The sequence below is a fragment of the Nyctereutes procyonoides genome, unplaced genomic scaffold, assembly GCF_905146905.1.
Source record: "Nyctereutes procyonoides isolate TBG_1078 unplaced genomic scaffold, NYPRO_anot_genome, whole genome shotgun sequence".
NCBI lineage: Eukaryota > Metazoa > Chordata > Mammalia > Carnivora > Canidae > Nyctereutes > Nyctereutes procyonoides.
The window spans coordinates 4564698-4590531 of NW_026575151.1; the positions used below are offsets into that span (position 1 = coordinate 4564698).

General features: G+C 37.2%; 1 protein-coding gene across 9 annotated transcripts in view; it reads left to right on the forward strand.

The window, feature by feature from the left end:
• WDFY3 (WD repeat and FYVE domain containing 3) overlaps nucleotides 1-25834 on the forward strand; it is a 267477-nt gene that overhangs the window by 13271 nt on the left and 228372 nt on the right. For 2 of the 9 annotated variants that reach the window (XM_055312925.1, XM_055312931.1), the window contains exon 2: nucleotides 18674-18767. The exons of 6 other annotated variants lie outside the window; for them this stretch is intronic. The gene's annotated coding sequence lies outside the window, so the exon portion shown is untranslated. Of the gene's footprint in view, nucleotides 1-11318; nucleotides 11337-18673; nucleotides 18768-25834 lie in introns of those variants that run through there. One more of the 9 variants, XM_055312932.1, reaches the window with a different exon arrangement.

Sequence of the window (25834 nt, forward strand, 5' to 3'; positions counted from 1 at the left end):
TTTTCTTCTTTGTGAATTTGCATGCCTTTGAATTTTCTCAGCCTGACTACTACCTCATCAAAAATGAGCCTTTTTTCAAGTCCCACGTTGGGCTCCCTGCATGGACCCTGCTTCTCCCTCTGCCTATGTCTCTGCCTCTCTCTGTCTATCTCTCATAAATAAATGAATAAAATCTTAAAAAAAAAAATGAGCCTTTTTTTGGCTGTTGCTTGCCAGTGTTGAAAGATCTTTAAAAGGATCCTCATATTCTGGCCTTTCTTCCTATTATACTTGTTGACACCTACTTTAAGCATAGATTTTAGAGTTGCTTTGCATATCCTGATGTCAAAGCATTATTCCAGTCCTCAAGATTGTTTAGCAAGTGCTGTTTAGATGGAAGACCAGTTGCATTCCAGTACCTACTATTGTTTTGGTGTTTATTATTTAATATCTAGCATGCTTATGTCTATTAATCACATCTGCATGTGCTTTTTCCAGTTTTATTAAAGCTTAGACATGCTCTTATATAGCATGCTGATTTTGGCATTTTGAAAATTTTTGTCTATCCTTCTGAGTAACAGTTAAGTAGTATACACAAGGTTTGAGTTTGGTGCATTTCATTATCTACTACCATTAAGGGGTCAATAAGATAGTCCTGTTTTTACAAATTTTTTTTTTCAAAAATTTTTAAAGATGGCAAAGTGACTACCTTAGTAAAGAATCTTCTGGGTTATTGGAGTTATTGTTAAAACTAAATTACATTATTATTTTCCTGTCACGTAATCTGTTTTCTTCATGAGAGTTCAATTTACTGTAAGAGGTCTTAACAGCAGTTTAGATGATATATTGGCCAGTAACTCATTCCCAGATGCCTGTAATAAAATGGATTTTTAAAAGATAAATATTAAGCATAGTGTTAGATCAAGGGAAGGGTTACAGTAATATAAAATTGGAATAGAGGAAAATAATTGGTCAAGGGGTAAGAGCAAATGAAATTAATCCATGACATTGGGATGCATTTTTGCATGTGCTTAATTGATGTCAGTAGGGAGTTGTTTTTGGGAAGAGGGACTTAGAACTCACATCACACTTGGTTTTGTTAGAGTAAGGGCCTCCCTGGAAGTTGTCATTCTACAATAAATGTATTACATCTAAGATGAGTACTTTTGACATTCCTTTAAGCAGCCATCTGAACCCCTGATTTTTTTTTTCATTCAACAAAAGTTAACTGTTTTCTGTTTTGAAATGTTAAGATGGTAAAATATGATTCTCATTTTGAAGAGTTAGTAAACTACTTTAGCTTATGAACAGATAATTATTTAATATTGTGGTAATGACATCTGTTTTGAGGTTCCATTGGCTTTCCTCCCTAACCACAGTATTTGGGGTTCCTTATTCCTTCATTTGTTCTTACTGTAGTTCTCTTAGCTTATAAGGGGCCAAAGGTAAGTACGTACACCTTTTTCCTTGAATCTTAGGCTGCTTTGCTGTTTTCCCTTATACCTGTGATCCCATTTGTGGCTTGAATCAAGGTAGAGAAAGCCAGAAGGAGGAGCAACTTTAATGAAGGTGTAGTATTCACTGAAATGTTTAAGTTTATTCAATGGAGGTGAAATATAATGAAGGTGGACAAAGTGATGTGAATCCCATTTTGAATACTACATGGGATTAGAAGTTTAAGTTTCATAAATGAAGTATTCAGTTTTGATCAAAAGAGATACTATATGGGGCACTTGGCTGGCTCAGTTGGTAGAGTACATGACTCTTGATCTCAGAGCTGTAAGTTCAAGACTCACGTTGGGTGAAGAGATTACTTAAAAATAAATAAAATCTTAAAAAAAGATACTAATTTATGTGACCAGATATTTACACTGTTTTACTGCTCTTATTACCTTATCAGTTTTGTGTCAAATTACTGCTAGAACTCTTGGGAATGAAATGGTCATTTCTATATGCTATATTAGAATATATAAACTGTGATGTAGTCTTTGTCTTTTTCTCTACTTTTAAAAAATTATAATCTAGTGATCAAAAAAATTTTTTTTGTATGTAAAGCTCCAGAAATCATATTATGTTACTTTAATATTACTGTACTACAAAGTTTACAATCTATACCATTTAGAAAATAATTTTTTCTTTCATATACCTATTTGCTTTGTTTCTAAATTCTGTAAGTTTGCTTACTTGTACCATATCTCAAGATATGATAGAGTTTTGTATTTATGATGATAGAGCATGGGCAAGTTTTAGCCCAGAACACAGGTTACTATTACACAGGACAGACTAGAAGTCCACGCTTAAAAGTAGTGCTGCATGTTAGAGCCAGTCTTGTCTACACTACAGGTGTGGAGGAAAGGTCTCTTTGGTAATCTGTATCATGAGTAGAAAAGCCAGAGAGCAAACCTTTTGTTAACTGTGAATTCAGGGTGAAGAAGCACATGGAATCTTGGGGGAAAAAGTGTGTGTGTGTGTGTGTGTGTGTGTGTGTATGTGTGTGTGTATAAATGTAAGTGAATCAAATACCTACAGGTACACATATATGAGTGGCTGTAAGAGAATTCTGTTTGTGGGTCCTGGGCTCCAGATCATGGGCTGATTTCTGTCTTTGGGATTGGGACTGGTAATCAAAGGTAGGTATCCTAAGAAGAGTCAAGGTGAAGATCAGACCAGGAACCTCCAAAAGTGTCAAAACAGAAGCCTAGTCATAATAACTGAGGTATGAACAGGACTAGGACAGAAGAAAGGGTAAGAGTAGGACAGAGTGTGTATGAGAACAAGCTAGGAACCCTAGTTAGGAATCCTCTAATCTAGGGCATAAGGGCTGGGTGAATTTGTATTAATGACGACTTGATCTGGAATCGAAGATTGGGGCTAAAACTGCTTATGCCTCTCCTGTCACAAGTCCATGGTGGTGATCTAGGATTTAAGTGACAGGAAGAGAGAGCGAGGCACATGGAGAGCAGAATTAGACTGGGCTTGACATTTTTGTAAGTATCTTTTAAGGAAAAAAATCATTCCTGTTGTTAATCAGTAATCATTTAGTTTGCTTTATTGGCACTAGTAAGGTGTCACGAGTTGAAAGAACTGCTGATGCCTCATAGTAAAGCCTTAACAGGGAACTGCTGCTGAAATGAACAAACTGAAGCTTTGGAGTAAGTACACTTTCTTGCAAAATAAGAGGATATGAAAAAGCATGGTAGGCATGAGGGTTCTAATGTCATGAATCTGAAGGCAAAAGTACAATATGATAGGAGTTGAGCTTTTGAGCAGGGTAAGAGGAAGCAAGGAAAATGTATGATTACGATAATTCGACGTTAAAATGAGAACCTTCCACACCTTTTTCACTTCCTAGAAGTCATATTGGCATTTTTGGGGTTGCAGTCAGCTGATACTCATAAGCTTAAGGGGGAACAAAAGCCATTTTTGGAACCCATACTGGATATTGAATGTTGAATTGAAAAAGTGCGACTTGAATAAAAGAAATCAGGATCTCTTGGGATCTCATCTGCAGGAGTTTTTATACCTTCTTTCTAGACCCCTGCCATTAGTGTGACTTCACACCAAGGATTTAGTCTCTCTGCCTTGCCTTTTCAGTTTTTACATTCCAATAAGAGAGGATTAGATTACCCTGTTCAGTTCAGATCAGGTATCTGTATTCCAGAGGTAGGGACCAGGATTATGAAACATAGTCATAGCCCCTGGAGTCCATGATTGCTGGGGGCCGTTCTCAAGAAGGGGAAATCAAAGGTGGGATAGCCGTCCTAGTAAATATCTAAAATATCTCAGCCTGTAGTAGTTTAACCACCTCTTTTCCCTTCTCTTCTTCTTTTTTTTTTCACTTCTCTTCTTTCGTCTAATTTCCCTACTCACTTATGTAAGTGTAGATATAATCGTGTTATACCACCTGGGGATACAGTTTTTCCTAATGGGAGAAAATCTCAACACAAGCTGAGGTGCCATATCCAGAGGCAGGGCCATAGGGCTACTGGTTCTAGTGTTATGTTGCCCCTGGTTGCATTGTGATTCTTGATATTTTACAACTTAAATTTAATTTCTGCCAACTTGCCCTCTGCGTGATTGGGAGAAGGGAAAAGGAAATAAAAAAGAAAATATGTTTAGAGATCCCTGGGTGGCTCAGTGGTTGAGTGTCTGCCTTTGGCTCAGGTCGTGATCCCAGGGTCTTGGGAGCCTGTTTCTCCTTCTGCCTGCCTCTGCCTCTCTTTGTGTGTGTCTCATGAATAAATAAATAAAATCTTAAACAAATAAACAAACAGAAAATGTGTTTAAAAGGAAAGATAGGTGTACTTACTACATACCTGGTGACTAGTAAGGAAATAAGTGGTGGCTTCAGTCTTTAGTATTGCATCAGTGCACACACCCTAATCTGTTCCACTTCAGATTTTTTACCTTCTGCTAGAATCTTGGCTTATCAGGGTTCTGTTCTTAACAAGCTGACCCAGTCCTTCATTCTTGAGTCTGAGCCCCTCATAGTTCCATCTGTATGGAATTGGGTAGTCGTCTACAACCTTAACATGTGCACAGTCTGTGAGAATGTTTTTGAGAATGTACTCAGAATTCCCTGGAGTTCTTCTCATGGTCTTCCAAGCTCCCAGAGTTATAGTAGCAACCTCTTCCCCTTGATAGTCAGGGACAGTCTTCCCCACCCTCCCCCAACCAGTTCTGTAGCCTTTATTTTTGTTTTTGTTTTTCTGCTGTCCTGAGGAAATCAAACTGAACATGATAAGCTCAGCTTTCAATGGAGTGAAATAGTTACTTTGTTTCCTGGTATAAGAATTTTCTTTATTGGGCACTAAAACTTCTAGGTCAGCAGAATTCAGAGTTCTTGAGATAAGAAACAACATCTTGGGGATCCCTGGGTGGCTCAGCGGTTTAGCGCCTGCCTTTGGCCCAGGGGGCGATCCTGGAGTCCCGGGATCGAGTCCCGCGTCGGGCTCCCGGTATGGAGCCTGCCTCTCCCTCTGCCTGTGACTCTGCCTCCCTCTGTCTCTCTCTCTATGTCTATCATAAATAAATGAATAAATCTAAAAAAAAAAAAAAAGAAACAAAATCTTGTGAGCAGAAAAGACATCACTCCACTGTAATCATTGGTTCCCTCCTCTGTTGTATTCTGGAGATGGGAAACAGCATTTATTGGCTGCTGGTTCAGAGCCTCGTTTATATCCTGCACCATCCCAAATTCAGAAGTTTTTAGCTGGGACAGCTGTATATTAAGCTTCAAGAAGCCTTTACTTCCTACTGGGGAGACAGCTGTGTCTGAGTAAGAGTCTACCAGATAATGAGGCCCTGAGCATCCACTCATTGTCATTTGAAATGGATTCTTGGATCAGAGGCCATGTGATTTAGATGAAATATTTGGTTAACCTTGCATAGTGTTGCTGGCAAGGTAAATTCAGAATCAGTGTCTCTTACAGCAAGAACCAGCCATCACCTTTTAAAAAAAAGTTTTTATTGAAATTCGAGTTAACATGTGGTGTCATATTAGTTTCAGATATGACATGTATTGATTCAACACTTCCATACAACACCCAGTATTCATCACAAGTGCACTGTTTCATCCCCATCACCCATTTCCCCCATCCCCACACCTACTGCTATCACCATTTCTTTCTTTTTTTTTTTTTAAGATTTTATTTATTAAAGAGATGGAGAGGGAGAAGCAGACTCCCTCAATGAACAGAGAGCCCGATGCGGGGCTTGATCCCAGGACCCTTGGAATCATGACCTGAGCTGAAGGCAGATGCTTAACGCTTAGCGCCACCCAGACACCCCTGCCATCACCATTTCTGGAATCGGGGCTTGTGGTATTTTGCATGCTAAGAAGTAGCACCTATGGAGAACTCAGGCAAATGGGTTCTGGACAGTAGAGTCACTTGAGGTCAGTTTTAGTGAGTCAGGTAATTGATCTCTTGCATAACTGCCCTTCCTACTACGTGGTTTGATTGAATTCATGAACTCACTGAGCAAGGACTAGGCTGGCTGCAGGAGTACTTGATCTCTGATGTGGGTCATATATCCAGTGATCATTAAGAGGCTTCATATTTTGATTTGTTTGCTTTGGCAGTAGCAGGATTCAGTGAGGAATTTTTTAGGCTATGGCCCCAGTGTGAGAGGTTCATTCAAATAGCCACTTCTTAAAACTCCCCATGGGGGAAAAAAAAATCTCCCCATGGTTTTTCCTCTGATCTTTTTCCTTCAAGGCCATTGATCATGCCACAGGAAGGGGAAGGATCGTAGGTTCTCTAACCACTTCAAGAAGTACCTACTACAGAAGTAATAATATATTTTATAAGTTCTCAAAACTTAAAAGTTTTTGAATACTTTTAGAATATATTTTGTCTTAATTGATTCAAATCTTTTTTTGATTTCATGTTTTATAGTTTCTCAGCCATAAAGGCTTCATTTTAAATTTTTATTTCGTTTATAAAATACTGAAATGCCATATATCCTGTGTTTGTGAAGGCATGTGTGTATGTATATATACATATACACACTCATTTGAGCATAGGAAGTGTTCTAAAAATTGCATACCAGACTGTTATGATTATCTTTGAGCATGGGTTGGGGGAAAAGAGGAGTAGGTATTGTGGTAGAGAGCAACTTTTACTGTTTTACTTAAAAAACTGTTCTGCTTGATATTTCGTATTCTACTGAGCATGCACTTTCATTAACGTGAAAAACACCATAAGATTTTATTTCTTACAGTTAAAGTTAGAATTTCAGGATAATTAAGGACTTATAAGCGCTGTGCTCTTAACACAAACGTGCATGTAATGTTTTTATATTTTTCTTTAGCTTATGTATTTAACAATCAGCTACTTATTGAAAGCCATTTCATAAATCAGTTTTTCATGTATTTACACTAAAGTTGAGTTTGTTTGCTTTTCTCATCAACATAAAGTTTTTGTTTAAAACTGTAACTAACTAGGACGCCTGGGTGGCTCAGCGGTTGAGCATCTGCCTTCAGCCCAGGGCTTGATCCTGGAGTCCCGGGATCGAGTCCTACATCACGTTCCCTGCGTGGAGCCTGCCTCTACCTCTGCCTATGTCTCTGCCTCTCTCGGTCTCTCATAAATAAATAAAATCTTAAAAAAAGCAAACAAACTGTAACTAACAAAAAAGTATAGTACATCCTAACCTGAAATGTCTATAATTCAGAGGTCAAATTATAATAAGGAGTTGCAGAAGGGAGGCTTCCAACATGTTTTTTATTCTCTCTTCCTAATTTTAGGTTTCATGTCAGGCATCTGATAGGGACCCAATACTATGAAGGGCTGTAAATTAGAAGTAAAAGGATGTACTTTCCAGTTTTTAGTATGGCAGTCCAGATTGTATTATCTTAAGACTATTCAGTAGTTGACAATGATTTTGTCACCTCCCAAAAAGCAGTCCATTTATGTCTTTAAAAACAAAACAAAACCCTATTCCTTCAAGTGTATACATAGAGAAAAGTGAACAAATTGTAAGTGAATTTTCTGTAAATGAACATTTAAATGTACTATTTAAAAAAAATTTTTTTTATTTATGATAGTCACACACACACACACACAGAGAGAGAGAGAGAGAGAGAGAGAGAGAGGCAAAGACATAGGCAGAGGGAGAAGCAGGCTCCATGCACCGGGAGCCCGACGTGGGATTCGATCCCAGGTCTCCAGGATCGCGCCCTGGGCCAAAGGCAGGCGCTAAACCGCTGTGCCACCCAGGGATCCCTTAAATGTACTATTTTAAAAAATGAAAAGGCTGGCCATAGGCTGGGAAAAATATTTGCAAAACATATATCTCACAGTGGATTTGAACTAAAATATCTTAAGAACTGTCACTATTTGATAATAAGACAAAGAACTGTCAAAAAATAGACAAAAAAATGAATGCCAATACATCCTGCATAGTAAGATACAAGTATGTAGAAAGATGCTTAACATCTCTAGTCATCAAGGAAATGCAAATTTAAACCATAGGGTGATACTGTTACACACCCACTAGCATGGCTAGGAATAAAGTCAGACAGTGTTAAAATTGGTGAGGATGTGGAGCAACTAGAAGTTTTCTTTCATACATTGCTGATGAAATGGTATTGCTACTTTGGCAAACAGTTGGGTAGTTTCTTATAAAGTTAAAAAACAGTTTCTCTGTGAGCTATGAATTCCATGGTATATATGCAAGGGAAACGAAAGCATATGTCCACAAAAGAGCTAATGTTCATAGCATTATTCAAAATGGTTCTAATATAATTTTAATGAATAATTAACAATATTGAATATCCTTTCATGTGTTTCTTTGCTCTATCTACATTTTTCTTAAGATTTTATTTATTTTTTTGAGAGAGAGAATTAGCAAGAGGGAGCACAAGCAGTGGGGAGAGGGAGAAGCAGGCTTCCCACTGAGCAGGGAGCCCAACAAGGGGATGACTGACCTAAGCTCCAGACAGTTAACCGACTAAGCTATCCAGGGGCCCCTCTACATCTGTCTTTTTAAGAAGTGTTGACATGTTCAGCTCTTTTTAAAATTAGGTTGTCTTTTATTATTGAATAATAAGAGTTTTTTGTATATTTTGGATATATTTTTCTTTTTTTATGGTGTATGTTTTATAAATACTTTCTCCTAGTTTGGGAGTTCTTTTTTTTTTTAATATCTTTAAAAAAAATCTTACTATTAGTTATTTTTTCAATAAACTCTGCCTAGACCAACATGGAGCTCAGATTCGCAACCCTGAGATCAAGAGTTGCATGTTCCATCAACTGAGCCAGGAACCCTGGATTTGTTTCATTTTTAAAACTGTGTCTTTTGAAGAGAAGTTACTTTTGATGAAATCCAGTTTGTCAGTGTTTCCTTTTATGATTTGTGCTTTATATCCTATCATAGAATTCTTTGCCTAACTCAAAGTCAACATTATTTTGTACTGTTTTCTTCTAGAAGTTTTATAGTTTAGATTTTACATTCAGATTTAGGATTCATTTTGAGTTAAATTTTGAGTGTGTTCTGATGTATGGGCTGGTGAGATTCTTTTGTTTTGCTTTGGTTTTTGCATATGGATGCCGAGTTCTACCACCATTTGGTGAAAAGTTCTGCCTTTCTCCACTGAATTCATTGACGTCTTTGTCAAAAATCAGTTGATTGCATATGTGTACGTCTATTGCTGGAATCTCTCTTCTTCCATTGATCGAGGTGTCTACCTTTCACCAGTACCACACTGTCCTGATTACTATAGATTTAGAGTAAGCCTTGAAATCAACTAATACAAGCACTCTAACTTCTTTTTGTTTTGAAATTGTTTGGGCTATTCTCGTTTCTTTGTTTTTTTGTGTGTGTGTAAATTTTAGAATCGTCCTGTCAGTTTCCAAAAAAAGAAAAAACTAAAAGTACTAAAATTTTGGTACTGCATTAAATCTGTAGATAAATTTGGAGAGAAGTGGTAACTGTTAAATCTTCAAATCTGTGAACATAGTATCTCTCTCCATTTACTCTGGTCATCTTTGATTTATCAATGTTTGTAGTTTTCAGGATACAAATCTTGCACATAGTTTGTTAGATTTATCCCTAAGCACTTCATGATTTTTGGTTGCTGTTATAAGTGGCAATATGTGTAATTTTCAATTGTTTCATTATTGATTATGTGGAAACGTTACAGATCTTTTTTTTTTTTTTAGATTTTATTTATTTATTCATGAGAGACACAGAGAGAAGGCAGAGATATAGGCAGAAGGAGAAGCAGGCTCCTTGCAAGGAGCCTGATGTGGGGCTGGATCCCAGGACTCTGGGATCACACCCTGATCCGAAGGCAGACAGACGCTCAACTGCTGAGCCACCAGGTGTCCCCATGATGGATCTTTGTATATTGAATTATGTATGCTACAACCTTGCCAAATTCCCTTATTAAATCTAGTAGGGTTTGCTTTTTGTAGATTCTTTGGAGGTTTTATATATAGACAGTGATGTTGCTTGAAATAAAGACAGTTTTATTTATTTATTTTTAAAGATTTTTTATTTATTAAAGAGAGAGAGAGAGAGAGAGAGAGAGAGAAAGAAAAAGAGACAGAGGGTGAAGCAGGCTCCATGCAGGGAGCCTGACGTGGGACTCAATCCCGGGTCTCCAGGATCATGCCCTGGGCCAAAGGCGGTGCTAAACTGCTGAGCCACCAGGGCTGCCCTAAAGACAGTTTTATATCCTCCTTTGTAATGTATGCTTTTTATTTCTTTTTTATACCTTATAGCGCTGGCTAGGACTCCCTGTATATAATGTTAGATACAAAAGACATTCAGTCTTTCACCATTAAACATGATAACCAATTAGCTGTATTTGTTTTAAAGATGCCAAGTATCAGGTTAGATTCATTTTGTTCCTACCTGATGAAGAGTTTTAATATCATGAATGGATGTTGAATTTTGTCAAATTCTTTTTTTTTGTATTGAGATTATCATATGTTTTTTAATTTTTTAGTGAATTATATTAATTATATTAATATTATATTAATTTAGTTTTTTATTTTTTAGTGAATTATATTAATTTGTCAAATGTTGAATCAGCTTTAAATTATTTTCAGGATAAACTCCATTTGGTCGTAATGTGATATTTCTATTATATATTGCTAATATTTTGTTAAAACTTTCTCATCTGTCTTCACAAAGGATATCAGATTTCTAGTCTTCTTTTCTCTTAGTATCTTTGTTTGGTTTGGCATTAAGAAATTACTGGTCTCATAAAATGTTGTAGGAAGAGCTTCCTCCAGTCTGGGTTGAACTTGTTAGTTTAACACACATATATAGTCTGTTTTGTTTTGTTTTGTTTTGTTTTGTTTTGTTTTGTTTTAAAGGGTGAGGTATAAAATATACATATATCTGCTAAACTTTGCAAAAGGTAGGGGTAGTAAGAGATGATGGGACCAAAGGTTTATGGGTGGAAATGACACTTTTCAAACTATCTCTTTTTATATATTGATTTTTTAAAGCAAAACATGTTATCTTTCATATTAAAAACAGGGATGGGGAAAATCTTAAACTATTAAAACAAATGAGCCTGACTGTATATTCATTTAGTGCTATATTTACATTGAAAGGGAAGAAAGAATGAATCTAAGTGACTTACTAACACAGTATTTGACTATTTACTCTCGCCTGGGTGGAGGAAGAGGGAGGGATTGCAAACAAATCTTGAACTCTTTCTACTGGAGTTTATTTTTGTAGTGATAAGAAGAAAGCAACTCCGGGTCATTTTTAGGTTTATTATGCTTTGAGTAAATGTTTTGAGGTTGCTTGAGCCAGGACCTGAGGAAGGAGGGATATACAAATATGAAATGGGGAAAGGCAAAAATGAATCCTGAGGGAATGGATTGCAATTGAAGGTACTAATGTGAATTCATTATTTTTGAAGCTAGTATGTATACATGTATGTGTGTCTACATGTGCCCATGTATGTATATGTATGAACATGTGCATTTACATATGTTTGTATGCATATGTGTATCTATGCACTTGTATTTCCTGGTAGCTTTGCCAACAAAAAGGCTAAAAATGAAAGAGCAGAGAACACTTAATTGCCAAATCTTGATCTCTAAAACTGTTACCAGCACAAAGGAACCAGAGATCCTCAGAGAATTGGCTGATTGCAGGCCTGGGCAGGGTATATACCAGGTGAACCTCAAATCATTTTCCTTATTGATATACTAGAAAATAAAATGTTTTTGGAAAAAAAAATGGGAGCATTTCATAAGAAGCCTATTAGGCTTCCTACTGGACCAGTCTAGATTAATTTTATGATCAAATAAGTATAATAATGAATTATGAACCAGTAACAATAAGAATTCATTATTCATAGTAATAAACTGATAAATGAATAGAGAAGGGAGGTTGGGTACCATGTGATTCCAGATATGATATCCTGAGGGGACATATCATCTGTGTGATAGTCTGGCCAAGACCACATAACCTGAATCTAATCATGAGGAAACATTAGACTGACTCACACTGAGGACCATTCTACCTAATAAAAAGGGGAGGGAGCTGTGTTCTTCCAAAAAACCAATGTCAATAAAAGACAAAGAGTGTGGAAGTGTTCCGTATTGAGGTTTAAGTGAGAGAATCACTAACTGCAATACCTGCCCCTAGACTGGATCCTATACTGGATGGTGTGTGTGTGGGAATACCATAAAAGGACATAATTGGGCCAGTTGAAAAAATTGGGGATATGGATACTAGACTACATAAAAAATGTTATAATACTGTTCAAATTACTGAAGGTAATGTACTATGATTATAAAAGAGACTAAGGAAATGCATAAGAAGTCAACAGAGCCAAGGGCCATGATGTATATAATTTATTCTCAGTTTGTTTATTTATTTTTAAAGATTTTATTTATTTATTCATGAGAGACACAGAGAGAAAGGCAGAGACACAGGCAGAGGGAGAAGCAGGCTCCATGCAGGGAGCCTGACATGGGTGGGATTCAATCCTGGGTCTTCAGGATCACACTCTGGGCTGAAGGCAGGTGCCAAACTGCTGAGCCACCCAGGCATCCCTATCCTCAGTTGGTTTAGAGAAAAAAATGTGTGTGTGTATGTGTGTGTGAAAGGAAAGAACGTGCAAGAGAGGATGTGAGCACAGATGATAAAACAGTAGCATTAAAAATTGGTGACTGTAGGTATAATGGTGGTTTTGAATTCTGATATTTGCAGCTTTTCTGTAAGTCTGAAATTATTTCCAAACCAAATATTTAAAACATTTAAAAATATCTGCCCTTTATTTTTAGAGTTTCTTTATTTATAAAGAGTGTGGTTCTTTGTCTGGAACCAGTTTGGAATGAACATTTTTATAATATTTTCCTGTGTGTTGGTGTTGTGGCTCTGTAAGCCAACCATTGTTGAATATGACAGCAGTTAGTGGAAAATAAATGTCACTGTGTGGACAGCTACAGTCTAAAATCTAACTTGGGGAGGGAAATTATTTACTATAGCGATTAATTTAAATTTCTAGAAGTATTAGTTGCAACATCTACTGAATTCTTCAGAGTTATCATTTAACTGAAAAAATCAGAATGGTTATTTTATGTAAAAAAATCTAACTCTTGCACCCTGATTAGATTTTCTTGTTTTGAAAACTCAGAAAGGTTGTAATTTTTATTTGTTCATTCAAAAAATGTTTATTGAATGCCTACTGTGTGCCATAACCCTTCCTAGGCATTGAAGGTATAGCACCAAACAAAACAAAAGCTCTTGCCCTGTGGGTTTTAAGTTTTCATGGGAGGACACAAACAGAAATAGAAGTGAATTTAATGTATGTTAGTAACACTGGAGAAAAATAAACCAGAAAGGTGGATTAGGGATCTTGGGAGCAAAAAAAAAAAAGAAAAAAAAATTTTTTTATTGGAGTTCAGTTTGTCAATATTTAGCATAACACCCAGTGCTCATCCTGCCAAGTGCCTTGGGGAGCAAAATTGTTAAGATTTTGTTAAGAGCGGACAAAGACGACTTAGCCCTGTAGACATTTGGGCATCACTTAAAGATAGTGCAGTAGTGAGGAATGCAGAGATAATTATCTCCTGGAAAAGCATCTGGGCAGAGAGAACAACAAATGTAAAGACTCTGAGATGGAGTATGCTTCGCATGAATAAGGAATAGCAAGGAGGTCTCTTAGGAAATGAAGTCAGAGGTAACTATGGGGCCAAACTATGTAGGTTATTTATGCTATTTTAAAGATTTTGGCATTTACTCTGAGATAAGAAGCCTTTAGGAGATTTTGGACACAGGAGTTACATTATATGAATTATGTAAGATTATCAGGATTGCTCTGACTGCTTTGATGAGAAAAAACTGAAGTAGGGCAAGGGTAGAAGTTGGGAGGCCAGTTACTAAATTGTAGGAAAAATCCAAGTGAGAAATGATAGTTATTCTGGTCAAAGTCTAGGTGAGGAGAAGTGGTCAGATTCTGGATATGTTTTGTAGACAGAGTCAGTACAGGTTACTGATAGGGTGGAGAGAGGGTAAGAACTTGAACTTAAGTGATCAGTGAGAAGAGGAGAAATAAGCAGCGGAGGTGAGGAGTAGCCAGTGAGATAGGATGAAACCAGGAGAGTCTTTGTTCTGGAAGCCAGGTAAAGAAAGTGTATCAGGGCTTGATGAGTCATGCCAGTTGCAGATAGGTCAAGAAAGGTGAGAACTCACTGGCCTTTGGATTTAACAATATGTAGATAATTGGTGGCCCTCAAGTTCAATGACATTTTGGGAGGCAAAAGTCTAATTGGAATGTGTTCAATTTGAATTGAAGAATCTTGAAGACAGAGTACGGACAACTCTTTTGTGACCTTTTGCAAAAAGGAATCAGAGAAACTGGTCATGACCTAGAGGGGTAGTGGTATCAAAAAGGTTCATTGTTATTGTTTGTTTTCTAATGATTGGAAATGTATGTATACACTAATGGTTTGCTTTATCTGAAGGAGGAAATTAGGAAATTGATGATATATGAGAAAGAAGTGGGCCTTTATAGAACACTGCCCTTGAAAAGTAAGGTCATGGTCCTAGTATTAAAGTAGAGGAGCTAGACTTTGACCCAGAAAGTTCAAGCACAGTAGAAGGGTACAGATTTAGGTAAGTGGGTAAGTGTGGTTCTGGAAGTTCTCTTCTATAGGAATCAAGGCCAGTGTGTAGAGTGATTCAGATTTTATGTGGCTTTTGATTTTTTTTTTTTTTCCTGTATAATGCTGTTCATCAGGTGTTCTGTCAGGAGTCCTGAGAAGGCTCAGGAAGGCTATAGCACTGCTTATTAAATTTTTTTTTTCAGACATTCAACTTTTTGTTGCTCTGTAGTTTAACCATCTGGTTTGTATAACACTTAGGAAGAAATTCCTAAAACCCCTTTGGGACTGTCTAGAATTTTTTTTTTTTTCCTTATTGAAATTCAAGCCAGAGTATGATCCTAATGTCCTTAGAATTTTCATGTGAATATAAGAAAATCAACTTAAAGACATACTTAGGGCAAGGTATAGTTAATTGTCTAGCCAAGTCTGGAATGAGGATCTCTGTGATCTTCTAGTTTATATAATTTAATTTTTGGAATTCAGTTTTCATACCTGTGTGCATATTCATACATTCATTCTCACCCCTTTGACAATATAACTGACTTACTCTAAATTGGAGGCAACCAAAGCATGAAATGAAAACAGGTAAAACGTCAGGGTTAAAATGAGAACTCTGTCTAGAGTGTGATTTAAATTGTAATTTGTATAAAGCTGATACTTGAAATTATATTGCATATTACAGTTACAGTACATTGAAATCATGTCAAAGCATTTGCCTTTGGCTGCATTTATATGAAAATAAAGGATTATAAAACAGGATTATGTAATATTCTAGGCTTCTGGTACTTTAAGACATCAGTAGATTGTGTTAATATACAAAAACATTTGGTCCTCTATCTTACTGTTTCCCACTCTTTCTGGCCTCCTGCTGTTTTGTTTCTGCTTCTTTATCTCAACACTTGCTTGTACCTGGTAGTTCAAAATGGGTAAAACCAAATAATCATCCAAAGTACTAAAATTTCTATGAAACAATAAGTATGAGCAAACAACTGAGGAGGAAGTGGCAAAATATATGAATAGGCATTTCATAAAAGAGGAAACATGAGTTAGCCAATAAATCTGAAGAAATACTCAGTATCATTAATCAACAGGGAAAAGCAAAGTCAGACCACAATTTGATGCCATTTTATACTCTCAAATTAAGGAGTTAGCATTACTAAGTATTGGATGTGGTTTAATATGAACAGGTAGTTGCTGGTGGGATTATAAGTTGCTAAACACATTTGGGGAAAATAAAAATTGGCATCGTCATGAAAAATTGAACATGTGCATATTCCTCAACTCCTAGGCACAAACTTAAGTGAAACTTTGGCACATGGGACATAGGAAAAGGCGTGTGAGAACATTTATAACAAATGGTCATAATAGGGGGAAAAAAACCCTGGAAGAAAAATAAGATACTATTGTGAGGAAAATGGATAATTATGATATATTTATACAATGAAGAATAATTCTACAGTGAAAAGATATGAACTGCAACTAAGGGGAACAACATGGATGAATTTTTAAAATGTAATACTGAATGAAAAAGTCAAACCCTAAAAGACGGGAGCTATTTTAGTACTCTTTTCACAAAATTCAATGGAATACTATGCTGCTGAGGGATATGTACATATATGATAAACTTTTAAAAACATATTTATTTGAGAGAGCGAGCACCAACTGGGGAGGGACAGAGGGACAAGCAGACTCCCTGCTGAGCAGGGAGCCTGATGCAGGTCCCAGTCCCAGGACTGGGAGATCATGACCTGAGCTGAAGTCCGATGCTTAACTGACTGAGCCACCCAGGTGCCTCTCTTGTGACAAACTATTAATTAGGTAATTTTTAGAGAGAGCACTTGAGCACATGCTAGTGGTGGGGAAGCGGGTGTTGGTAGGGGAGGCAGAGGGAGAGGAAAAGAGAATCTTAAGCAGGCTCTATGCTCAGCACAGAGCTCAAGGGGTAAGGTGGGGGACTTGAGATCATGACCTGAGCCAAAATCAAGAGTCAGATGCTTAACCAACTGAGCCACCCAGGTATCCATCCCTATGATAAACATTCATTCATTTATGAGAGAGTGAGTGAGTGAGGAGGGGCAGAGGGAATGGGAAAAAGGGTCTGAAGCAGACTGAGCATGAAGCTCCTGTTCATTCCACTAGTGCGAGATGATGACCAGAGCTGAAACCAAGAGTCAGACACCTAACCGACTGAGCCTCCCAGGCGCCCCCCTGCAATAAACTTTTTAAAAAGCCAAGTAATGATAAACACAAAAGACAGTAGAGCAGTTAGAGGAAACTGAAGGGGTGAGAGAGGTGGGGCATGGGAGAGGGTGAACAAGTTAGGAGAACATTACCAGGAACTTCTATTTAGATTCTTGAGTTGGGTGGTAGGTACCTGGGTGTTTACTCTTTCTTTTTCTTTTTTTAAAACGTGTTACAAGTAACTTTTATGTAATAAGTTAAAAAATAGGGAAAGCGTAAATTAGGAGACATGTCATCATTTCTGCTTATTCCCTTATTGCCACTTGAATTCCTAATGTCATTCAGTTTTTCACTAGAGGTATCTTGTTTTAAAGTCTTTTATCTGATTAAGCTGGTGTGTGTCTATCTGTCAAGTCACTTGGTAACAACTTGTTGGATGAATAACTGAATGAATCATTTGGGAAAATAATTCCAAGATTTAAAAAAAAACTCCCTAAGAGGTAGATTTTGAAAAATACTTCTTCCACTTCAGGCTGGGTGAGCTAGCCAGCAAAACTAGGTTATTGTTACATAGGCTTTTGAGTGATAATTAACTGTATATTTGAAGGCAGTATTTCTTTTTTTAAGTACAACTCTCTTTTAATTATTTTTTTAAAATTAATCTTTACACCTATTGTGGGGCTCGAACTCACAACTCTGGGATCAAAAGTCACATGCTCTACCAACTTAACCAACCAGGCTTCCTTTGAAGGCAATATTTCTGATTATGTTTTAACTCCTGTAATAATATCAGAGAGATTAACAAATACATGACAAAAAACAGTCGATCAGAAAAGCAGAATGTTGCTAAAAGAGGAAGCGATTCATAGGTATAATGTTTTAGAGTTAGAAGGTCCGTGGGAATTAGTTCACCCTCCTCGTTTTTGAATGAAGTCACTTTGGAACCAAAGACGTAATTGATTAAGAACATAAAACTTGTTGAGAATAGAATTAGGAAAGATTAGAACCTATATTTCGTGATTCATATACTAGTGTTTTCATATTGAAATACTGAATGGCAAATAAACATTTTTTAAGACGTTTTAAAAAAGATTCTATTTATTTGTTCATGAGAGACACACAGAGAGAGGCAGAGACATAGAGGGAGAAACAGGCTCCCTATGGGGAGGCTGATGTGGAACTCGATCCCAGGACTCTGGGATCATGACCTGAGCTGAAGGCAGACACTCAACCACTGAGCCACCCAGGTGCCCCAAGACTTTTTTTTTTTTAAGTGATTTCTATATCCGTCATGGGGCTTGAAATCACAACCCTGAGACCAAGAGTTGCATACTGTGTTGACTGAACCAGCCAGGTGCCCCAAATAAAACAAACATTTTACTATCTTATATAAGGCATGCTAAATCTCTTGAGGTTGGGTTATAACCATTAAGTGAGAAAACATTGCTTTCTGATTTTAATATAGAACAAACTACATTTACCTTCAGATGCTTGACAAAACTAACAGGAATTTAGGATTTTTTTTGCTTTTTTTTTTTTTTTTTGCTTATATTTGGCTTTCCAAAACGAGTTTGATCTGTGATGTACCAATGAATACTGGACTGGATATGGGAAGAACTACGTTCTGAACCTGGCTCTGCCACTAAGTAACTGTTGTCCTTGATTCTTAGTATAACTTTTCCTGGTCTCAGTAAAATGAAGAAGCTGAACCAGATGGTTTATAGATACCAAATTTAAACAACTGTATTCTTTATGGATTTTATCTAGTAAATTTTATCTGTCTTGAATAAATCATTGTCATGTGTTCCACTACTAAATCACTACCAACAAATAAGGAGATAAAGAAGGAATCAGTAGAAAATCGACTCATTATGCCAAAACATATTCTGAAAATAAATTGGGTTTTCTTTTTCTTTCTTTCATCATAGGTATAATACTTCTCCACATCTGCTTCAGGAAGAAAGTGCCTGCTACTCCTATTGTTTCTACGCAGGTTCATGCCAGCCCAGAACAGAGAATCAGGTCAGTTTTATGACTGTTTTGTCTATTGAATAAGGAGTGAGGAGCAAGAATTATGGTAGTTTTTTTTGCATTAGCATTGTAACAAGACCACTGAACTCTGACTCAAAAAAGAGCTAGATTTTAGTCTTCCTTTAATTGCTGATGGCTGGCTAAGCTTAGGCAAACCTGCTTTCTTGAAGGGCTTGAGTTTTCTGCATCCAAAAAAGGATATATTAGAAGAAATTAATTTCAGTTTCAATTTTGGCTTTAATGCATTATTACTTTTATTGTTGGTACCTACATAGAATAAAATCTTGTTTTTAAAACATCATTTTCTTTTTCTTCTGGAAAAATCTAGTTGTAAGCTCAGGGTTTGAAACTCTTTAACTCTGCTGTATTGTAGTTCTTTTGAGTGAATAGTTTATTTTTTTAATGATTTTATTTATTTATTCATGAGAAACATAGAGAGGCAGAGACACAGGCAGAGGGAGAAGCAGTCTCCCCACAAGGAGCCCAATGTGGGACTTGATCCTGGATCTGGGATCCTGGGATCACACCCTGAGCCAAAGGTAGGCGCTCAACTGCTGAACCGCTGAGCCATCCAGGCATCCCGGTTCTTAGTTGTAGAGAGGGTATCTTTTTGACGATGTTAGTTCTCTATTGCATGTGATACAATTCCAATAGCTTAAGCAAAAGGGAAGTTATCAGACTTTTGAGTGTGTCCCAGGAGACATCAAAAGATTCAGGGACACAGAAATGCAGCTGGGCTATACAAGAACCCAGTACCCAAATGCAGTCAGATTTCCCTCACACTGTCAGTGGAGTGCCTCTTTTCTGTGTCTGTTTCACCGTCTTCGGAGAGCTGACTTTTCACATTTCTCTTCTTTGTCATGGGAAACATGGTTGTTACCACTTCCCACACTCTGTGTCTTATAGTTCAGACTCCCAAATAAAGGCTATCACCCAACCCCAGATATCCCAAAACAGACACTGATTCGTTAGTCAGGTACCCCAGAATAAGTTGTATCTTATGTCAGAGTCTTTTTAAAACTTGACAATGGCTGTCTTGACATATTTATTTAGAAGCCTGTTCTCTGAAAAAGGATCTGATTTTTTCCTACTGAAATGCAGATGGCTCATAATAGGAAATTAGCCCTTCCAGGTGTATTTGTATTTTAATTGGGATCAAACATTAAGCTAAAGCCTTGTTTCCCAAACTGAGTAGAAGTGAAGCCTTGAGTTCCAGTATATAATAATGATTAACATAGATGAAAGAAGAGCATTAGGGATGGAAAGATGATATTTTAGGGTTTAGGGAGTGGGAGAAAAATGAGCAACCATGTTTGGGTAGTCAGAGAAGGGCAGATAGATAATCACATATATTTCTAAGGTAGCAGTGTTATTGAATATAGCAAGTAGAAGAAAAGCTTTTCAATTTAACTTTCTGAAAAAAAGATTTGAAGGTTAAGAGAAAGGACCATTAGGTTTAGTCCCAGCTCAACTACTAACTGTGATTTTGCTTAAATCACTTATCTCTTGTGCACCGCAGTTTACTAAGTTAGGGCCACTTACCAGCTGTGTGATTTTTTAATTTCTAGATATCAGTTTCTTCATCTAAAGATGGAATTGATGATAGTGATCCCTCATCAGTTTCTTGAGAGGTATTACTATATATTAAGTGTTCTAAACAGCTCCTAGCACATCAGCATCCTCAATTTTTGAAATAAATGGATTAGATTATATGATTGCTGGAGTCCTAGCTGACTTAAAAAAATAAACCTGTGGTCTAAGATTTTTCTGATAGGACTAATGTCTTTTTTCAGAATTAATACTTAGAAGCTTTGGCCAACTACTTGAGCCTTGCATTAAGACTGATACTGGTACTGCCAATAAAAGTTATTTTGTATTAAGTATATGTATTTGTTCTCTCTGGCTATATGTATTAATTTATTAGGGCTTCTATAGCAAATTACTACAAATTAGGTGGCTTAAACAACAGAAATTTATTTTTAGTCTTATAGTCTGGGGCCAAAAGTCTGCAATCAGTGTGTCCCTTCCATGACCCCAAGGACCCCAATCCCTCAAGGATTGGTCCTTTCCATGTGGGAAGGTTGTATTCCAGTGCTCTTTCCCTTGGCCTGTAGATAGCCATCTTTTCCCTGTCTCTTCACATCATGGTCTTTCTTTGTGTGTGTGTGTGTGTGTGTGTGTGTGTGTGTCCAAATTTCCCCTTTCTATAAGGATACCAGTCATTGGATTAGGGTCTACCCTAATGATGTGAGTTTAATATGATTACCTCTGTAAAAGCCTGTCTGCAAAAAAAGTTACATTTCTGAAGTAGTGGGGATTAGGACTTCAACATATGAATTCTCTGAGGGACACAATTCAACCCATAGCACTGCATAACAGATTACTCCAGGGATGCCTGAGTGGCTCAGTGGTTTAGCACCTGCCTTCAGCCCAGGGCTTGATCCTAGAGTCCCAGGATCAAGTCCCACATTGGGTTCCCATCATGGAGCCTGCTTCTCCCTCTGCCTCTCTCTGTGTGTCTCTCATGAATAAATAAATAAAATCTTTAAAATAAATATAGATAAATAAATAAAATAACAGATTACTCCAAAACATAGTGACTTAAGGCAACAAATGTTATGTTATAGATTTTGTTGATCAAGAATCTAAGCTGGCTCCTCTGGTTCAAGGTCTCTTACAAAGTTGCTTTCAACATGTCCACAGGGTTATGGTTTCATCTGAAGGCTCTGGCGAAGGATCTGTCTCCAGTTCACTCACATGGTTGTTGGCAGCATTGAGTTCTGCCATGGTTGTTGGGCTGAAGGCCCTAGTTTCTCATATTGGCTGTTTGCCAATAGCCTATATTAATTCCTTTCCATGTGAGCCTTTAATTTTGTAATGTAATCATGGAAGTGTCATCCCATTACTTACTCCCTTTTCACTTCGTTAAGAGTGAGTCACTGGGGCATCTGGGTGTCTCGGTTAAGCCTCCATCTCTTGGTTTTGGCTTAGGTCATGATCTTTGGGTCATGGGATTGAGCTCCGAGTCAGACTCTGCTCAGCATGGAGTCTGCTTCTCCCTCTCCCTCTGCTCCTCCCTCTGCTTGCACATTATCTCTCTCAAATAAATAAATAAAATCTTAAGAAAAATAAAAAAGTCCTTGAATCCAGCAGACACTCAGGAGAGAGGATTACACAGGAGTGTGTGTACTAGGAGGTGGGGTCATTGGGAGCCATCCTTGAAGCTCCCTATAGTAGTATATAAAAATGAAGGGAGAAGATAATATGCTAAATGGAAAAATACATAATTTGATATTACTCACAAAGCTTAAGTGTTTGACTTTTTAAAGTAATCTCTACTCCCAGTGTGGGGCCCGAACTTATGACTCCTGAGATCCAGAGTGTCATGCTCCACTGACTGAGCCAACCAGACACCCTTAGTCTTCAACTTTAAACAGAAATTTAATACCCTTAAGCCATGTGACTTTGTAAGGAGAAAGTACCTCCTCACTCTTATTTTTTTAAAAAAGGAAGAAATGTAACTTTTATCTTCAGTTTCCTTATTTTAAAATTTTTTTATCCTTTAAAGGTTGTATTTATTTGAGAGAGAGAGAGGGTGTGTGTGTGTGCAGGGGCAGGGGAGTGGGTGGTAGAGTGAGAGCATAAGCAGGGGTGGGGCAGAGGGAGAATCCCAGGACCCCGGGATCCTGACCTGAGCTGAAGGCAGATGCTTAATCTACTGAGCCACCCACGTGTCCCTTTTTTTTTTTTTAAAGCAAAATGGTGCATTTCATTAAATTAGTTATTTTTTGGTCCTATGTAGAAATGCTCAAATGGTATCTGGCTTTTCACTTTGCTGAGTTGTTAAACTATTTCTCATAGAATATCCAAAAGCTTAACCTTCTGTCCCTAAAAATATTGAAGAATAAGAGGTCTTATATTGTTAAGATTACTTCAAATTTACCAGCTTTACCATGGTTACTTTCTTCAACTGAGTTACATTTTATTTTATAGTAAAGATTTTATTTATTTTCATTTGAGAGAGAGAGCATGAGCAGGGGTGGGGCAGAGGGAGAAGTCGACTTCTGCCAAGCAGGGAGCCAGATATGGGACTCAATGCCGGGACTCTGGGATCATGACCTGAACTGAAGGTGGACTCAACCCACTGAGCCATCCAGGTGCCCCTAAGTTATATTTTAAATTGTTAACAATTGTTAAGACATTTGTAAGGATATTTAATACAGTGAATTGGCTGAAAGAAATTACAGTCATAATTACTTCTACAGAACGTAGTGGCACAGTCACATATGCTATATCTACCAGCTAGCAGTTCTTAATATTTACATTGATGGAGAAGTACTTGGAAAGTATTATTATGGGTTAGTTTTTGTAATCTTTGTTTGGAAGGCAGTATAGTTGAGTTTCTGGAAGTGAGATTTGACTTAATTGACATTATCTTTGTGAGTTTAATCCAAGATAAGTTTGTGTGTATGTGGCAAATGGAGTGACATTTCTTCAGTAAATTTGGTCTAACAAAATCTCCACTTCAATGAGAAAAGATTGTTTTAAACAACTTCATTAGAATAGTTTGAGCATATACTTTTTTTTTTTTTAAGATTTTTATTTATTTATTCATGAGAGACCCACATAGAGAGAGAGAGAGAGAGGCAGAGATATAGGCAGAGGGAGAAGCAGGCTCCATGCAGGGAGCCCGACATGGGACTCGATCCCTGGTCTTCAGGATCACGCCTCAGGTGGAAGGCGGCGCTAAACCGCTGAGCCACCCGGGCTGCCCTGAGCATATACTTCTAAAGTACTGATTACATGACTGAATTTTCTAAGCAGTTGTTTATAATTATTTGTGAGTTATTATAAAATGAATTTATGAGTTATTATTAGTGAACACCTAATTATTAGAAATGATGAGATTTATTTTTAAATCTTGCTAGGTTCGTAAGTTTAAATCATTTCATACTGTACAAAAGTAAAGTGAGTATGAATTTGTATGGAATATCCTTTTTTTTACTTGTTAGCAGGATGTGGTTTAACAGACACCATACAGAATTTTAAATTGAAGACTTTCTTTTGATACACAGAATGGGCTAGGGAATGCATTCTTATGTTTGAACAAATGGTAATATTTTTTCTTTGGAAAAAAGCTCTGCTGCATTGATTATGGCAGAGAGGAAGTTTTATTTATTTTTAAAGATTTTATTTGTTCAAGAGAGAAAGAGCAAGCATGAGCAGGAGGAGGGGCTTTAGACTCTGAAAGAAATAGTGTTGAATATTATATGGTTTAGAAGAATATTACCCAGAAATGAAAGTTTATGTAGGATGCATTCTTTTTTTTTTAATTCACGAGAGACCAGAGAGAGAGCGAGGCAGACATAAGCAGAAGGAGAAGCAGGCTCCATGCAGGGAGCCCAGTGAGGGACTTGACTCTGGGATCACACCCTGAGCCAAAGGCCGACTTTCAACCAACCACTGAGCCACCCAGGTGTCCCAATGTAGAATGCATTCTACATAGAAACATATATTGAGAGTTTAAAAAGTTTAAGAAATGGAACTCAATATGAAAAATACAGGTTTTTTTTTTTTTAAGATTTTATTTATTCATGAGAGACACACAGAGAGAGGGACAGATATAGGCAGAAGGAGAAGTAGGCTCCCCACGGAGAGCCCAATGCGGTACTCGATCCCAGGACCCTGGGATCCTGATCTGAGCCAAAGGTAGATGCTCAACTACTGAACCACCGAGGTGCCTCAATACAGGTGTATTTAATGTGAAGCTTAAATTACAAAGTTTTAAAAGTTTTTATTATCAGAAAAAAATAGAAGTTGAAAAAAATAGCATCACTAATTAGAGTATTGGAATTTAAAATTTTCAGCTTTCTTTTATTTCAGGAATTGATACCTAAAGTTCGGGACTTAGAAATATAAATCATTTTTATCACACTTTATCCCCTTTTGTGATTTTTTTTTTTCTGTAGACTTCTGGTGATTGACTAGAGCTAGAGGTTTCTATGACTTCATCTTTGAGTTATTTTTGACCTCGAGTATTCCTTATTTGGCTCTTATTTGAGGACAAATTATGCATTGTTTTTAGTATATGTGCTGCCAAAGCGAGCACAGACAAATTATGTATTGATCTTCATTAAAAATTATATAAAGATTTAAAAGCAGGTATGAGAGAGAACTGTAGTGTAGTATATGTGTTGGTTAAGGTACCAAACTTAGTCATATTTCTAAGTTTAGATCATGGAGTCATTGCTATAGCTCTTTGCCCTAGTATACATTTCTTTTTTTTTTTTTAACTTTTATTTATTTATGATAGTCACAGAGAGAGAGAGAGAGAGAGAGAGAGGCAGAGACACAGGCAGAGGGAGAAGCAGGCTCCATGCACCGGGAGCCCGACATGGGATTCGATCCCGGGTCTCCAGGATCGTGCCCTGGGCCAAAGGCAGGCACCAAACCGCTGCGCCACCCAGGGATCCCTCTAGTATACATTTCTTAATTTCTCTTTTTACTTCCTTATCTGTAAACTCCTCATCTGTGAGTTTATTAATAATATTTAATAGAAGTATCATAAGGGTTAAATGAGGTAATGTTTGCAGGGTTATATATTGTCATTAGCAGAACATCATTCTATTTATATTCTAACCTTAAATTTGTATTGTTTTCTGATTTGCTCTAGGTTTGAGGAGCTATTTTGCAGTCACCAAATACATAGGTATTCGGTATTATAAATCTATAACCCAAGGAAGTCAACTTTTCATTTCCGTTTTCTCTTTAGACTTTTACTACTAGCCACTACTGTTTTTTGTTTTGTTTTGACCTGGGAGAAAGGAGTGAGAGAGGGGGTACCTATTCCCTTCACAGTCTTATGTCTTCTTACCCGTGGTAGCATTACCCCTTGCTTCAGTTTTATGAAAACCTGTACCACAGGGCTCCCCGTATTAACCTGGTTGTGAGATGATTATGGCCACTTAGGAGCATCCTAAGAAAGCTAGGCTACTTCTCCTTGTAGAAGAAGGATCTATGTCTAAATTGAGGGAAATACTGAATTTTTTTGTTTGTTT